Raw genomic sequence first — 16,691 nt, 5'->3', positions numbered from 1 at the left:
CACTCACTCAGGGGCAATGGAGTCTGGTCAAACTCTACCCTCAGGGTTTCTACTTCAACAATTGGGTAGCAGACCCTGCCCCGACAGGGCAGTGTTAGCCATGGAGCAAAGAGGATACCTGCCCAAAATCCAGTGCAGGCTCTGGATACCACAACACCAATCAAACTTCTTATCAAGGGTATAAGGGGCAGCACACTCTGAGGAAAAACATGGCTGGCATCCACACCAAAACCAGCCCTCACACCAAAAATACTGGACTCACACAGTCTACACAGGGAAGCTCCCACGTAAAAACACCTCTTCAAGACCACAGTAGATAACAGTTTCTCTTAAATTCAGAGAGACAGAGAAAGCTAAGTAAAATGAAAAAGCAGAGGAACTACTCCCAATTAAAAGAACAAGAGAAATCCCCTGAAATAATAAATAATGAAACATGCTTCACCAGTCTACTAGACCCTGAGTTCAAAAAGGAGGTAGCTGGATACAAGATACATATACAGAAATCAGTTGCATGTTTTTACACAAAAATGAAATATCAGAAAGAGAAAGAAAAAATAATCCTATTTAAAATCATGTACAAAATACCTAGGAATAAACTTAACCAAGGAGGTGAAAGACCTATATGCTGAAAACTATGAAATATTGATAAAGGAAACTGAAGTTGATTCAAAGAAATGGAAAGATATCCCATGCTCTTGGATTGGAAGAATTGATATTATTAGAATGGCTATACTACCCAAAGCAATCTACAGATTTAATGCAATACCTATCAAAATACCCATGACATTTTTCACAGAACTAGAACAAATGATCCTAAAATTTATACAGAACCACAAAAGACCCAGAATTACCAAAGCAATCTTTAGGAAAAAGAACAAAGCTGGAGGTATAACCCGCCCAGACTTCAGACTATACTACAAAGCTACAGTGATCAAAACAGTGTGGTATTGGCACAAAAACAGACGTATAGATCAACGGAACAGAATAGAAAGCCCAGAAATAAACCCATGCACCTACAGTCAATTAATCTATGGCAAAGGAGTCAAGAATATACAATGGAGAAAAGACAGTCTCTTCAACAAGTGCTGTTGGGAAAGCTGGACAGCTACATGTCAATCAATGAAATTAGAACACTCCCTCACACTGTACACAAAAATAAACTCAGAATGGTTTAAAGACACAAATATAAGACATGACACCATAAAACTCCTAGAAGAGAACATAGGCAAAACATCTCAGACATAAATCATAGGAATATCTTCTTAGATCAGTCTCCCAAAAGAAATAAAAGCAAAAAAAACCAAATAGGACCTAATCAAACTTAAAAGCTTTTGCATAACAAAGGAAACTATCAAAGTGAAAAGAAAACCTACAGAATGTGAGAAAATATTTGTAAATGATGCAACCAACAAGGGGTTAATATCTAAAACATACAAACATTTCATGAACTCAATATCAAAAAAAAAAAAAGAACCCAATCAAAAAATGGGCAGAATATCTATATAGACATTTCTCCAAAGAAGACATACAGATGGACAACAGGTACATGAAAAGATGCTCAATATCACTAATTATTAGAGAAATGCAAATCAAAACCAGTGAGGTAACATCTCATACTGGTCAGAATGGCTATCATCAAAAAGTCTACAAATAATAAATCGTAGAGAGGGTGTGGAGAAAAGGGAACCCTCCTACAATGTTGGCAGGAATGTAATTTGTACAATCACTGTGGAAAACAGTATGGAGGGTCCTTAAACACTAAAAATAAAGCTACCATATGATCCAGCAATTCCACTCTTGGGTATATACCCAGAAAAGATAAAAACTCTAATTCAAAAAGAAACATGCACCCCAATGTTCATAGCAGCACTATTTATGATAGTCAAGCCATGAACACAACCCAGATACTCATTAACAGATGATTGTCTTATGAAGATGTGAATATATATATATATATATATATATATATATATATATATATATATAATGGAGTATTACTCAGCCATAAAAAAGAATGAAATTCTATAATACCATTTGCAACAATGTGGATGAACCTAGAGAATACTATGCTTAGTGAAGTAACTCAGACAGAGAAAGACAAATATTATATGATATCATTTATATGTGGAATCTAAAAAATAATACAAATGAATCTATATACAAGACAGAAACAGACTCACAGACATAGAAAACAAACTTATGTTTACCAAAGAGGAAAGGGAGAGGGGGAGGGATAAATCAGGAGTATACAATTAATAGATACAAACTATTGATACTATACATAAAATAGATAAGCAACAATGATTTATTATATAGCACAGGGAACTATATTCAATATCTTGTAATAACCTGTAATGGAAAATAATCTGAAGAAAACATATATAACTGAATCACTTTGTTGTACACCTGAAACTCACAATATTGTGAATCAACTATACTTCAATTTTAAAAAATGCAAAAAAAAAAAAAAATTAACAAGGAGTAAGTACCAGTCTTCTTCCATAATCTAATAGGCTGCTTTGTGTAGAAACTTCTAGGTATAGGAAAATTGTAACTGAAGTCATTCTTTTAAGTCTTAGAAATGGAATATAAGTGTTTGTCCTTAGCTTTGAAGAGCAGTATAAAAATATGTCCCTGAAAATGGCTTAGTAATAAGATTTATTCATTCAGTTATTCATTCATTCATTCACATTTTAAATTCAACAAATAGTTATTTGGGACATTCTATGTGCGTAATACCATACTAGGGGATGCGGAGGATACAAAGATGCATAAAACAAGATGTCATCCTTCACAGAGTTTACAATCTAGTTGGGAAAATTAAATTTGTGCACAATTAACTTGACTGCAATGTAATATATGACCCAAGGAAATTTTTTCCATTTGATACAACCAACTTCACTGAGCACTTGTGTTCCTATGTTTTACTAGGTCCTAAGAATACAAATATGAATACAACACTTGTAATAACAGAAAAAGTCTTGGATTCAAGTTGGTCTTTATAAGGAATGACTGTGTAGCACTTAGAGCTTGAGGAAGAAGCAAGTTTCTTATCATCAGAGGCGTGATTCATAGGCTGGTGGTGACATTTCGGGAATATAGAGAGAAGGACTTAAAACACAAGCTGATTGGTCACAGGATTTGACCATTACCTTCTTTCCAATCTTGAGACTTTAAAATTTTGTGCTTCTTTCAAAGGTAGACAGGTGTTTCAGAAATTCTCAAGTCATCACGTGTCTGCTCCAGGTTTAGATGGAGTCTTCCTCCTATAGTGGAGTTGAAACATTTCTTTAGAAGTACTAGTGTTTGTTTGTTTTTTTAATATAAATTTATTTATTTACTTTTGGCTGCACTGGGTCTTTGTTGCTGCACGCAGGCTTTCTCTAGTTGTGGCGAGCGGGGGCTACTCTTTGTTGCGGTGTGAGGGTTTCTCATTGTGGTGGCTTCCCTTGTTGCGGAGCACAGGCTCTAGGCGCATGGGCTTCAGCAGTTGTGGCACACGGGCTCAGTAGTTGTGGCTCACGGGCTCTAGAGCACAGGCTCAGTAGTTGTGGCACACGGGCTTAGTTGCTCCGTGGCATATGGGATCTTCTGGACTAGGGCTCAAACCCGTGTGCCCTGCATTGGCAGGCGGATTCTTAACCACTGCGCCACCAGGGAAGTCCCCTAATCAGTGTTTTTAAACATAGCGAGTCCCATCAGCCCAGAGGACACTGTTTGTGGTCATTTTCTTTTTTTTTAAAAGCCTCATTCAAAGAGCATGTTTCTTCACTTAAAAAACTATGAAGTAATCACAAAGATCGATCCAAATTCAGTACATAGTATTGATATTTGGCCCTCTTAATAATGGCTTCCCGCAGTTTGTCCAAAAATCAAAACTTTTTTCTTCAAAGTATTTGACTCACTTCAAATAGCATGCAGAGTACTGTATTTGGGGCCAATTAATTGAATTTATCAAAAGTGAAAGGAAAATAGAGATCTATTACAGCAATTGCATGACGAGGCGACAATGCTCATTTTTAAAATATATTTTGAAGTACGGTCCTCTAAGTTGGTCTGCTTTCTTATTTTGGTTTAAAGGCTCAAGAGCAATGAAAATGAAGTATTTCCACATCCAAAATAACAATGTAAATTTCCATTTTGCTTTTTTCCTATAAAATTAGCCATAAATAATTGGATTAAAAAATTTGAGATGTGGAATTTTAATTGTTAAATTTTACTTCTGAGTCTTTCTCCTAAAGCTTCTCTTATAAAATTTTATCTCTGAAAGAAGAAGAATTTTCCAGTGGTTCTAGAACTGTCACTGCACAGGTTTCTAATCAGGAGGTTTGTTCTGTCATGAGTCCTTACCAAACATCTACTATAGTAGATGGTGTAAGTTCTGGTGGCAGACAAAGGGATTTCGATGAATTGGAGTTATAGAAATCAAACTGATGTTTGAATTATTACATCATCGCAGTGTGTGTGGACAGAACACCAGGGCCATCTAAATGGCAAACTAGGGGTGGTTTGGCCCCTTAGAGACAGAAGGTCAGAGTGAGAAACCGCTGGAGAGCATGCTTGCATTTAGAAAGTGGGTTTGAAAGTTTGTTGTTGTTTTAAACTAATTTGCAAAAACGGCAGCACATAGCCATGACTAAGACTGCAGATTTATAACGAGATTAGCGGGGTTCATATCCAAACGCTATTGCTTACGAGCTTTTTATTTTCTCTTTAGACAACTTCTTTAATTAACCATTCTGTGCTTCAGGGTCCTCATCTTTAAATTGGAGATGATATTAGGATCTCAGTAGTTGTGAGGATTGAATGAGTGAGTGATACATGTTAAGAGCTTTGACCAGTGCCAGACGTAGTAAACACTCATTAAATTCTCAACCCCACGAAATAGGTGTGACAGTTAATTTTATGTGTCAGTTTAATTGGGCCAAGGGATGCCCAGATAGCTGGTAAAACATTTTTTCTGGGTGTGTCTGTGAGGGTGTTTCTGGAAGAGATTAGCATTTGAATCAGTAGACTGCCCTCACCAACGCTGGTAGACATCATACAATCATTGAGAGCCTGAACAGAATAAAAAGGCAGAGGAAGGGAGAATTTGCTCTTTGCTTGGGACATCCATCTTCTCCTACCTTCATAAATCAGCACTCCTCGTTCTTGGGCCTTCAGACTTGGACTAACACCACTGGCCCCCTGCCCCTGGTCTTCATGTTTGGACTGGAGCTGCACCACTGGCTTCCTGGGCCTCCAGCTTGCAGGCAGCAGATCATGGGACTTAGCTTTCATAATCTCATGAGTCAATTAAATTTCACCATATATCTAGGTATATCCTATTGGTTCTGTTTCTCTAGAGAACTCTGATTGATACTAATATCAAAATCCCTACTTTATAGATGAAGAAGTTAAGGCACAAAACAATTAAGTAATTTGCCCAAGAGTACCGCCTGGTAAGTGGCAGAGATGGGTTTTGAACCCAGGCAGAGTGGCTTGAGATTGCATATGATGATCCCAGTATAAATAAGAAATTTTAGTTAAATTTTAGTGGCACTGTCAAGATCAGGTCTTGGTTGGTTAAAATATTGAATACTACATAAGAAAAATGTCTTTAAAGTATGAGTATTGCTAATAAAAACATTTAAGGCTATTAAGCCTCAGGGGAAAAAGAACAAGTTTCCTACAACTATGTCACTGAACCCTACTTTAATAGATAAAAGGAGAATGTTATCATAAAGGCTGTATTTAGATGAAATTTGAACCAATGGGTAAGGATAAGAGTGTACAGCTCACTCACTTAGGGATATTAATCCAATAAAATTGAATAAATTCCTTCCATTATTTTTCTCGGCCTACAGGGAAGTCAGTAAAAGCTAAAGTATGATAGAGTCACGTTAGGTCAGATTCAACTCAGAGTAGGGGTCTTGAGGAAGTGGTCTGAATTTTTTACAAATCTTTTTGGCTTCTCTGGCCTGCCTGGAGTCACGTTTATACTGAACTCTCTACAAGTTGCAGTTTGAAGTGTTTGCTTCCTGAAGCCACCAGCTTTCTGAGCACCTGCACATCACACGGGAAAAGTGGGCAATTGCCATGCTGACACTGTGGTACAGCCCTGCGATTTAAGAGCAGAGATGGTGGAGTCAGAACAAGGGGGTTTACAGTCCAGGGCTGCCACTTCCTTGCTACATGACATTCGACAAGTTACTTACCGGCTCTGCACTTTGTTTTCTTCAGGTACAAAAGGGAGATAGTAATGAAACCCACTTCATAAGAGTCATTGTGAGGATTAAGCGAGTTCATATGAGTAAATCTTAGGTGGATGACCAACACATAGAAAGAATAATGGAAAGGTTAGCTCTTCTTAATGTTATTTGTGGTGGCTCACAGAGTCGCCTTGTTAACTTGGCTGATGTGTCCACTGGTGATGGATGTGCACGCATCTATGCTTTAGTCACAATGTAGTAACAGAGTGAAACCTCGTTTGAGAATCAGGAAGCTAATCAGATCTTTTAATTAACATAACTTAAAAAACACGTTGATTTTATAAGGAAATAGTAAATTAAAATAGCACCATATGCTTTGTGACCACCTAGAGGGGTGGGATAGGGAGGGTGGGAGGGAGATGCGAGAGGGAGGAGATATGGGGATATATGTATACATATAGCTGATTCACTTTGTTATACAGCAGAAACTAATACAACATTGTAAAGCAATGATACTCCAATAAAGATGTTAAAAAAAAAAATAGCACCATGATGTTTTAAGAACTGAGTAAAGAGAGAACAGTGTTTAAACAAAATACCAGAAAACTCCCAATCTCAAATTTTTAAGATATCAGTTCAAGTTCAGTTCCATTTCTAATAGGTTTTAAATCTATCACATGAGGCACTCATCACTGATAAATTCTGCCAATACTCCTCATGTGTCTTAGGTTAGTCCCATAACATTTCTGAACCTCAATATTCTCATTTATAAAACCAAAGTACTCTTTGCCTTGTTTGATTCACTGGACAGTTGGGAGGGGGGTGAGATGCTATACCTAAAAGAAGCCCACTATCATAAAATATCAAACTGTTATAAGTTGGGCAAAATACTGTGTTACTGTAAGAATGATTCTTAGGCGTCACAATATCCTCAGGTTTAGAAAAGCAAATTAATCTAGTCTCGTAAAATCACAAGGACAGAAAAATAGACTAAAATTTTATAAAGATTCTTACCAAGTGTTGAAATGAAAAGATGTGCTGATTATACGAGATATGTAAATTCCTGCAATATTTCAGCCAGAGAGGATATTGCCACTCCCAAATCAGTAAGGCCATCACTCCACTAAAGAGAGGATGCAGAAGGCTGCTGAAGACATGATTTTATCCTGGGAATTCCAGGCTTTTGAGCAGACCAGGAAAGAGATGAGTTCTGGCCAGGAAGGCTTTTAGGGACTCTCATACCATATCAGAAGGGTAGCCCCCTTCTCTGCCTGTGTGTCCTGAATTCTTCTTCTCAGGTGCTGGACCCCGGAGAGGTAGAAGAAATCAGGCTGCAATTGCTGCTTCTATCTTTGCATTCACCATGTAAGAGAGCACATTGACCCAGCAATTCTTCTTGTAAGAACTGGTCCTACAGAAATACTTACACTGGTATGCATTAATATATGTTTAGCATGCAACATTGCTTGTGACACTGATAGCTAAAAATTGGAAACAATCTAAATGCCCACCAATCCGGAGTTTGTTAAATAAATTATGGTACATACAATCTATGGAATATTTACTCCATGTATGCAAAGCATTAAAAAATGAAGTAGATTTCCATGTAAGGACATGGAATGGTGTTCACAACGTACTAAGCAAAAACAGAAAGCTACACTACAGTGTGTGAAGTATGATACCACTTTTGGAAAGAAATATAAAGCTCTTTTGCCCTCTCCTTATCCATATGTAAACGTGTATACATATATGTAAAAGCTCAGAAAAAATGTTTGTGAGAATGTACAACATATGTTAATAGTGGTTTCTTTTGGAAGGAGAACATGGGAGAGAGGACAATTTTTTACTTTACGCATTTCTGGATTGTTTGAATTTTTTATAGTGGGTGTTACTTTTCAATTAGGAAGACAGTCAATTAGGAAGACACTTTAAATACACACACAACCACACACACGAACTAAAGTCCAGGTAAATGTTGTAACCTGTCTCTTTAGCACCTTCTTATTCCCTCCTCCCCATTATCCTTACCTTGCCTAATTAATTCAAGTGCCACTCTGGACTACGTGCAGAGCTTCAAGGTCTAAATATCAAACCAGGAGGGTCCTCAGACTGTGTGGGTGACCACGCCCACTCCCTCCTTCTGGGACAGATTTTATTAGTAGCAGTTTGTGTTAATGGTCTTTGTGGCCCACGCCAAGCTGCTACCAACTCATCTTGTATGTATTACTTTAGGGCTCCATTCAGAACCCCTTGCACCTGCTGAGATTCTGCTTTTAATTTTCCATTGTTATAAGTGTTTTTCCTCGAATTTAAAAGTTTGCTGTTGGGTTGGACTTTATATTTTTTCACCAAAAAAGCAATGTTTGTATATTTTTCCCTAAAATGTTCTTTGTATCAATAATAACATGGTCTCTTGGTTCAGATGATCAACTACATTGATCTATAAATCCTGTTTAATTCATTGAGCATCTGTTGAAACTGGAACAACTATTCTATTTACTGGACCGTTGCCAACATTGGATAGCCATGTGGCAACTGAATGTACCAGATTGGAAGCTTCCCTACCAAATATACTTACAGGTTGCCTTTATCATTTTCCATTTTAATGCATGTTTAAAAATTTTCTGATGATAAATGAATGCCTTTTGGGGTCTAGAATCAAAAAGATTTCCTGACATTTAAATAAATACTAGCACACACTCCTGATGTTTGTAAGGAGTACATGTTTAGAATGATATAATTCCCAAGCACTATGACAGCAAACAATTTCCCCTGTAAGATGCAATACGGCATCACTAAATTTTTAAATAATTCCTTCAAATCTCTAATAATTTTATAAATACGCTACTAAAGTTATATTTGAACTTCTTTATTTATGGAGGTTTTTATTTGTGTTTGTTTTTGATTGTTGTGCATTTTAGAATCAAACCTTTTTTCTTTTCTTTTTTTTTTTTTTTTAATCATTTACTATAAGTCCCCATGTACAAGAAGACAAGTAGAAACAATGAAACCAACTTGAGATGTGGATACTCTGCAGACAGCTAGGCCCATTCACTAGTGGAGAGACTCGTTCTCCCCTTGATGCCACTTTGTAACCTTAGCAAGATCACAACCTATCATGGGAATCAGTCACTTATAAATGGTTAAACAATGAAGGTTAAATTTGTGCATGCTAAGTACCATATTATATCACTTATATGTGGAATCTAAAATATGACACAAATGAACTTCTCTATGAAACAGAAACAGATTCACACACATAGAGAACAGACCTGTGGTTGCCAAGGGGGAGGGGGCACAGGGGAGGGATGGAGTGGGAGTTTGGGACTAGCAGATGCAAAGTATTACATATAGAATGGATAAACAAGAAGGTCCTACTGTAGAGCACAGGGAACTATATTCAATATCCTATGATACATCATAATGGAAAAGAATATGAAAAAGAATGTATAAATATGTATAACTGAATCACTTTGCTATACAGCAGAAATTAACACATTGTAAGCCAACTATACTTTAATAAAATAAATTTTAAAAATTTGTGCATGCTTAAGTCCACTATATTTAAAGTGAATTAGCCAACACTAATAATCCCTTCTCTTTGTTGCTACTTGTCACTTTGTGGAAGAAAAGTGAGCCACCATTAAACAGTACTACCCGTCCGTCTCCAAGTTACCCTTCCAAACCTTTACATGTACCTTAGTGGAAAAGGGTACAAATGGGACAATATATTTTCTTTGCTTCAGGATTCATGTTTCTGTTGGAAAGAGCACTGGACTTAGAGTCTGAATATCTGCCATTTCTAAGCTACGATCTTGACCAAGTCACTTAATCTCCTTGATCTACAGTGTCCACATTGCCACATGACATGTTAGGGCAGCAAAGATCTATAAAACTCCTAAGCTTCAGATCCAAATGCCTACCTGCCTATTAGACAATTCCAACTGGGCATCCTTTGCATATCCATTAAATATCTCAAAGATTACATGTCAGAACAGAACTCTTAATTTTTCCCATCATATTTGTCCCTATCTTTGTCTTCACCTATTTCAGTTAAGGGTTTCATCATGTTTCCAGTTTTTCAGGAAAAAAACCTAGGGGTCAGACGTCAGCAAGATGGCATAGAGGAGACCCTAGCCTCCATCCCCCAATGAAGATCAACAGTTAGACAGCTATCCACAAACAAGAATAGCTCTAGGAGAGCTCCAGAGTGCAACTTAAGAAAATTCAGCAACACAGCAGAGGAGAAAATCTGAGAATAACTGTACAGAGAAGGAAGAACGGTTTCATTTTGATTACTTCTTCAAATGGGCAGATATCTATGCACAGCTACAAGGATCACAAAATCAGGGAAACATGACTCCACCAAAGAAATACAGTAAACTTCCAATAACTGACGCCCCAAAAATGGAGATCCAGAAATTGCCTGACAAATAATTCAAAATAATTGTTCTAAATATGATCAGAGAGCTACAAGAGAACACAGGTACACAATTTAATGACAACCTACGGGATGGGAAAAATTTCTGCAAACCAAATATCTGATAAGGGGTTAATATCCAAAATATATAAAGAACTCATGCAACTCAATAGCAAAAAAAAACAAATTACCAATTAAAAAACGGAAAAAGGACCTAAACAGACGTTTTTCCAAAGAAGACATATGAATGGCCAACGGGTACATGAAAAGGTGCTCAACATCACTAATCATAAGGGAACTGCAAGTCAAAAGCACAGTGAGACATCACCTCATGCCTGTTAGAGTGGCTGTCGTCAAAAAGCCAAGAGAGCAAATGCTGGCAAGAAGCCACCATGTGACCCTCTCAGGAACAACGACATGGTCCAGCAATGCCACTTCTGGGAATACACCCAAAGGAAACAAGACCACTATGCTGAAGAGATATCTGCACCCCCATGTCTACCGCAGTATTATTCACAACAGCCGAGACATGAAAATAACCTGTGTCCATCATGGATGAATAAAGAAGATGTAATACACATATATTATTCAGCTACAAAAAAAAGAAGGAAATCCTGCCATTTGTGACAACAGACAACATGGATGAACCTGGAGGGCATCATGCTAAGTAAAATAAGTCAGACAGAGAAAGACAAACACTATATGATGTCACTTAAATATGAAATCTAAAAGCTTCAAACTCATAGATACAGAAAGTAGAATGGTGATTATCAGGAGTTGAGGGGTAGGAGAAATAGGGAAATGTTGGTCAAAGGGTACAAACTTTCAGTTATAAGATGAGTAAGTTCTGGGAATCTAGTATATGGTGTGGAGACTAGAGTTAACAATACTGTATTATATACTTGAAAGTTACTATTAGAGTGGAGCTTTAATAGTCTCTCCGTAACAACAAAAACAAAATGGTAACTATGTGAGGTGAAGGATATGTTAACTAACCTTATTTTGGTTATATTTTTGTATTCACAAAATATACTTGTATCAAATCATCACATTGTACACCTTAAATGTACACAATGCTATATGTCAATTATATCTCAATAAAGCTGGGAAAAAAAATCCCTAGGTGTCATATCCAAACCCACCTGTTAATCTTATTAGCTTAACCTCCAAAATACATCTGATCAGTTTTCATTATCTCTACTTCTCATCACCTCCAGTGCGATCACTGTTTTATTAGCCTCCTCTTTATTTCATTGGTGAGGGAGGGAATTCCATCCTAGGGTTATGGGGATGGCCAAACACAGCCAGCACTGGACAGATGAAAGTGACAGCAGTTTATTAGTCACGTATACTTACAGCCCAGGGGACACCACACACTATGCAGGGCCAAACAGAAGTTATACTTGGGAACAGAGTGAACAAGCAGAGGCTGAAAGAGACAGGCTTTGCAGTAGCAAGACGATGGGGTGTGCCCCAGTTCCTGCAGGAGGATGTGACTGTCTTGTTTCAATAATCCTGAGTGCTGCTGAAGAACCAAAATTTGCTACTCAGGGATGAGCAAGAATTGCACCCAGTCTGCTTGGTAAGGAGGGTTGTCTGGCTAGGGGACCTTATCTATGGGGCAGAGGGGGAGGGGAACTCGTGGTTAGGCAATTTGATGCCCTTCTGATTTTAGCAGATGTCAAAGCAATACATAATATTAATATTAGTTCTTTCATCACAGTCACCCTAGTCCAAGGCACTGTAATCTCTTATTGGAATTACTGTAGATTCTACTTCCTTAAAATTGCTTTCTTACAATCTTTCTACAACCTATTCTCCCAACAGCAGTTAGAACCATCTTTTACAAAAGATAATCAGATTATAACTCTCCCTACTTAACATCCCTCTATGACTTCCTGTGACATTTAGAATAAAACCGAAACTTCCTATGAAGGTCCACAAGTTTCAGATGATCTGGTTCCCACTTCCCTTTTCAGTCTCAAATACCGAACTCTTGGGCTCCCTCCCACTACCCTCACTTGAGCATAACTTCTGTCCTTTGAAAACACCAAGTTCATCGTAATCTTAGGGCATTTGTACCTGTGGTTATTTCTACTTGGAAAGCTCTTCCCAAAATCTGTGTTTAAATTCCTCCTCTTTATCACCCAGGTCTTTGTCAAATGTCGCTTTCTGAGAGAACTTACCTTGTGACTCAGCAAACACACCTTCCCTGTCACTCTCTGGCCCTGTACCTTGCTTCATTTTTTTCATAGCCACCTATTGCCACTTAAATTATCTTAAGTATTTATGAATTGATTTATTTTTAAGTTTTCCAAGGGCGAGGATTTTGTTTTGTTCACCATTGTACCCCTAATGCCTATAAAAGTGCCTGGCACATAGTAGATGCTTAATAAATATTTACTGAACAAAAGAATACAACTTATGTGTCTTTAAATCTCTGTTTAAACACTTCAGTCTGATACTCTCCTGCAGCCCTAGCATGATCTTAGGAACTCAAGGCTTCTAGGAATTTCAGCCTAAGAAAATAACCTTTTCTATTATTCTCCAAATATCTATCCTCATACCCTGAAGCTGAATCTATCAGTGGCTTTCTGAGGGCTAAAAAAGGATTTACTTTGATGAATCTCACTGTTGGTTCTTTCAATATGAAAACAGTCCAGTCCTGGCATCACACTTGTTTTTATGTTGTAGGAACCCTGCCTATCCCTGCTGGCTTGCTAATGCTCCTCATGGATTGTGATGTGAGAAGCACCAACCAAAAGGAAAGTTGCTTCTCAATATCTTCTCCCCCTTTTTGTATCCAAATATAAAACTAACCAGATCATTCTCCACTGAAATATAACTTTGCTGGCTTTCTTAATTATCTGTAGTATCCCACCCTCAGAGAGCTTGAATCAGCCTAAATTTATGAAGAGACTAGGCAGGATTCAGAATTTTGCTTCACCAAAAGTATGACCAAAGACTTGAGAGAAGGGAAAAAAAAAAAAAAAAAAAGATGATTTGTCACAGAACTGAATTTGCCTTGGGAGAAAAAATTGATTTCCCCTAAGAAGTTGAGAGCTCTTCAATAAGCCTTAGGTCCACTGCTGACAAATTGGCTTTCCAATATTGCTTTCTTATGAAAATACATTCTAAATGGTATACCCCCTCCCACTAGCCATGGTGACTTAACAAATAAGGAAAGAATTATTTTCAACTTTCAAATTCTCCTTTGTTAAACAATAAAGGATGAGAGGTGAAAGTAAGGTTGAAATCCAATTTTTTTCCAAAGGCTGTATGTCTTTATTTTCACATTCTTACATATTCTTGCCTGAAGCAATGGTATTTTATGACCATTTAATTTCAAAAGTAAAGAGAAACGGCCCAGAGACATTCTTATCAGTATTAGGACACAATATCTACATCTTTTATGACAATATCCACTTAGTATTTACTTAACACTTCCCTCTCAATCATCTTCAATTATTATACAAATTGAGCTGGTGCCCAGTCAAGCATAAATACAAATTTATGGGTGAAATATTAAAGCAGAGATTATAAAAATGGCCAGTTACAAATATAGGCAAAAACTGATCTAAGGGAGCAAAATAATTGGACAACTTTTGTGTCTATAGTATTGCTGCTGAAGAGAGACAATTTTGGCTCAATACTTGACATATTTAGAATTCAACCTGTAGCTAAGTCAGTTTCATAGTGATTAAAATAGATGAATACTTTAGTGTTGACTCAGTTCACCCCAAACTCAAACAAACAACGAATGAAACAAATAACCAGCTTGATGTCTGGCTATATTGGTTATCTGCTGCTGCCATAAGAAATAACCACAAACGTAGCTGTTTAATACAACACACACATTTTTTACCTCTCAGGTCTGTAAGTCAGAAGTCCAGGTGGGTCTGACTGATTCCTCTGCTCTGGGTCGCGGAAGGTGAAATCAAGATGTTGGTTAGCCTGGGCCCTTATCTGGAGTCTTTGGGGGAGAATTCACTTCCCAGCTCACTCAGGTTGGTGGTGGAATTCAGTTCCTTGAGGTTGTAGGGCTAAGGTCCCCATTTCTTTCCTGGTTGTCAGCTGGGAGCCTCTTTTACCTTAGGGCTGCCTGTGCCCTTTATCACGCTGCTCACCCCACGAGGCTTTCAGTCTCTCTGCCTTCCCTTCTGCCTCACGCCTTCACTCACCAGCTGGAAAAAATATTCTGCTTTCAGCAGCTCATGTGATTAGATTGGGCCCACCTGGATAATCCAGAAGAATCTCTCTCTCGTTAGGCCTGTAAACTTGATTATAGCTGCAAAGTCCCTTTTGCCATATTCCAGGGTTTTATATGGCCATCTTTGTGGGACCATTTTGCATACCACACTGGTTTATAAAGCTCCACCTAATATGGATTATAAATGTGAATTATAAAACTCTTGTTTTGGTACGTTACAGTCCCACTAACCTTCCTTCTCTTTCATGAATATGCTATGTCTATTTTTCTCCTCCGTTTTTGTACATTCTGTGCCTTTTGCTGGGAATGCTGTGCCCCAGATCCTCCTAAAGCTGATTCTTTTTCTTCATTCAGGTCTAAGTGTAAATGTCACCTCCTCTGAGGTGGTCTTCTTTGCAAGTTGCCTCTGTCCCTCAGTCACTCTGTCCCATTACATGATTTTATTTTATTTATAAGTTATCTTTATCATTTGTTTGTCTACCTGTTTATTGACTGCCTCAACCCATATGATTTAAGCTTCCTGAGGCCAGGGGCTGTAGCTGTCTAGCTTATTACTGCTTCTCCTATGTCAAGATCAATGCCTAGAACATGCGAAGATCTCAATATTTGTTGCCTATCCTGTGTTTTAGTTCTTCCTTTGAATAAATAAAATGATTTTGTACCACTTTACCTTTTAGTTAAAGCCAATACATTATTTTAATGAAAGATATTATAATAAATATATTTCACTTGCTGTGAAAATAGGTACATGTCTAAGCCTAAAACAAAACCAGATTGCAAGCAAATCGGGCAGCTGACGTTCTGTAAGGCTTAAAGTTGGGCTTCTCCACCCTGGCTGCACATGAAAATCACCTGGGAAACATTAAAAAGAAATTGACTCTCAGTCCTCACACCAGACCAATTAAGGCAGAATCTCTGGAAATGGGGCTCTGGTATATTTAAAAATCTTCCCAGTGTCCTCCTGTAATGACCAGCAGCTGTTGCAGGAGCTCCAGAGCCTGAAAGCAGAGCTGAAGCTGGGGAAGTGGGTGCAGGGCCCACCCAGAGTGCCCCAGAGGAAGGGGCCCACAAGCAGAGTCAACAAATTCTACCGAAAGCAAAGTTACTGGTACTGGACTTAGTCTCCTACGACAATGTATTAGTTTGCTAGGGCTGCCACCATAAAGTACCACAAACTGTGTGGTTTAAACAACAGAAATTGTTGTCTCACAGTCTGGAGGCTAGACGTCCAAGGTCAATGTGTTGTCAAGGTTGGTTCCTTCTGAGGGCTGTGAGAGGAAGATCTATTCCAGGCCTCTCTCTTAGTTTCTCGTACTCGGCTGGCAATCTTTGGCATGCCTTCGCTTATAGATCTCTGCCTTTATCTTCACATGGCATTCTCCTGTGTCCTTGTCTGTCTCCAATTTTCTCTTCTTTATAAGGACTAGTCATATTGAATAAGGGGCCCACCCTACTTCAGTGTGACTCCTTAACTAATTACATCTGCCACAATTTTATTTTCAAATAACGTCATGTTCTGCGGTGCTGGGGGTCAGGTCCTCAACATATGAATTTGAGGGGAGGTACTGTTGGGCTGCACCCTGCAGGCCTGCAAGCCTTTTACTTGCCCAGCCTCAAGACTGAAGAAAGAGCCCTGGGTCAGTGACAGACATCGATGGTTAACAGATGGGATATCTTACATATCTGAAGCTAAAGGGTCCCGGAGCAACACCCTACTGTGGACATCAGATGGCAGGCAGGACAAGGCAGCAGCAGTCTTCGCTGTTGACAGGGCTGGGCGGCTGGGGGGTGGATAGGGAGACATCAGTTATAGGGAGAATTGACTATTGACGTCAGATTGGCTCATCGGTTACCAGGGAAACCAGCAGAG

General features: G+C 38.3%; 1 long non-coding RNA gene across 1 annotated transcript in view; it reads right to left on the bottom strand.

Moving 5' to 3' along the window:
• Positions 1–16,691, bottom strand: part of LOC132372590 (uncharacterized) — a 55,594-nt gene that overhangs the window by 33,573 nt on the left and 5,330 nt on the right. The window contains exon 2 of the long non-coding RNA XR_009505207.1: positions 3,153–3,266. This is a non-coding gene — a long non-coding RNA (uncharacterized LOC132372590). The remainder of the gene's footprint in view (positions 1–3,152; positions 3,267–16,691) is intronic.

This window comes from Balaenoptera ricei, chromosome 10 (genome assembly GCF_028023285.1).
Source record: "Balaenoptera ricei isolate mBalRic1 chromosome 10, mBalRic1.hap2, whole genome shotgun sequence".
Taxonomy (NCBI): domain Eukaryota; kingdom Metazoa; phylum Chordata; class Mammalia; order Artiodactyla; family Balaenopteridae; genus Balaenoptera; species Balaenoptera ricei.
Note: the sequence above shows the minus strand (reverse complement) of the source record. Positions and strands in the feature narration are given on the sequence as shown.